Source organism: Physeter macrocephalus, chromosome 7 (genome assembly GCF_002837175.3).
Source record: "Physeter macrocephalus isolate SW-GA chromosome 7, ASM283717v5, whole genome shotgun sequence".
NCBI lineage: Eukaryota > Metazoa > Chordata > Mammalia > Artiodactyla > Physeteridae > Physeter > Physeter macrocephalus.
Genome location: NC_041220.1, coordinates 5,795,225 through 5,796,785, shown reverse-complemented (window position 1 = coordinate 5,796,785; position 1,561 = coordinate 5,795,225).

Sequence of the window (1,561 nt, the reverse complement as noted above, 5' to 3'; positions counted from 1 at the left end):
TCCCTTGATTATTATGTAGTGTCCTTCTTTGTCTCTTGTAGTAGTCTTTGTTTTAAAGTCTATTTTGTCTGATATGAGAATTGCTACTCCAACTTTCTTTTGATTTCCATTTGCATGGAATATCTTTTTCCATCCCCTCACTTTCAGTTTGTATGTGTCCCTAGGTCTGAAGTGGGTGTCTTGTAGACAGCATATATATGGGTCAGACCCATATATATGGGTCAGCCAGTCTACGTCTTTTAGTGGGAGCATTTAATCCATTTACCTTTAAGGTAATTATCGGTACGTATGTTGCTATTACCATTTTCTTAATTGTTTTGGGTTTGTTATTGTAGGTCTTTTCCTTGTCTTGTTTTTCGTGTGTAGAGAAGTTCCTTTAGCATTTGTTGTAAAGCCGGTTTGGTGGTGCTGAATTCTCTTAGCTTTTGCTTGTCTGTAAAGCTTTTAATTTCTCTGTCAAATCTTAATGAGATCCTTGCTGGGTAGCGTAATCTTGGTTGTAGGTTCTTCTCTTTCATCACTTTAAATATGCCCTGCCTCTCCCTTCTGGCTTGCAGAGTTTCTGCTGAATAATCAGCTGTTAACCTTATGGGGATTCCCTTATGTGTTACTTGTTCTTCCCTTGCTGCTTTTAATATGTTTTCTTTGTATTTAATTTTTGATAGTTTGATTAGTATGTGTCTTAGTGTGTTTCTCCTTGGATTTATCCTGTATGGGACTTTTTGTGCTTCCTGGACTTGATTAACTATTTCCTTTCCCATATTAGGGAAGTTTTCAACTATAATCTCTTCAAATATTTTCTCGGTCCCTTGCTTTTTCTCTTCTTCTTCTTCTGGGACCCCCTACAATTCGAATGTTGGTGGATTTAATGTTGTCCCAGAGGTCTCTGAGACTGTCCTCAATTCTTTTCATTCTGCTTTATTGTGCTCTGCAGTAGTTATTTCCACCATTTTATCTTCCATGTCACTTATCTATTCTTCTGCCTCAGTTATTCTGCTCTTGATCCCTTGTAGAGAATTTTTAATTTCATTTATTGTGTTGTTCATCTCTGTTTGTTTGCTCTGTAGCTCTTCTAGGTCCTTGTTAAACGTTTCTTGTATTTTCTCCATTCTATTTCCAAGATTTTGGATATGTTTACTGTCATTGCTCTGAATTCTTTTTCAGGTAGACTGCCTATTTCCTTTTCATTTGTTAGGTCTGCTGGGTTTTTGCCTTGCTCCTTCATCTGCTGTGTGTTTCTCTGTCTTCTCATTTGACTTTGGGGACTGCGTTTGGGGTCTCCTTTTTGCAGGCTGCAGGTTCGTAGTTTCCGTTGTTTTCGGTATCTGTCCCCAGAGACTAAGGTTGGTTCAGTGGCTTGTGTAGGCTTTCTGGTGGAGGGAACTAGTGCCTGTGTTCTGGTGGATGAGGCTGGATCTTGTCTTTCTGGTGGGCAGGTCCACGTCTGGTGGTGTGTTTTGGGGTGTCTGTGGCCTTATTATGATTTTAGGCAGCCTCTCTGCTAATGGATGGGGCTGTGTTCCTGTCTTGCTTGTTGTTTGGCATAGGGTGTCCAGCACTG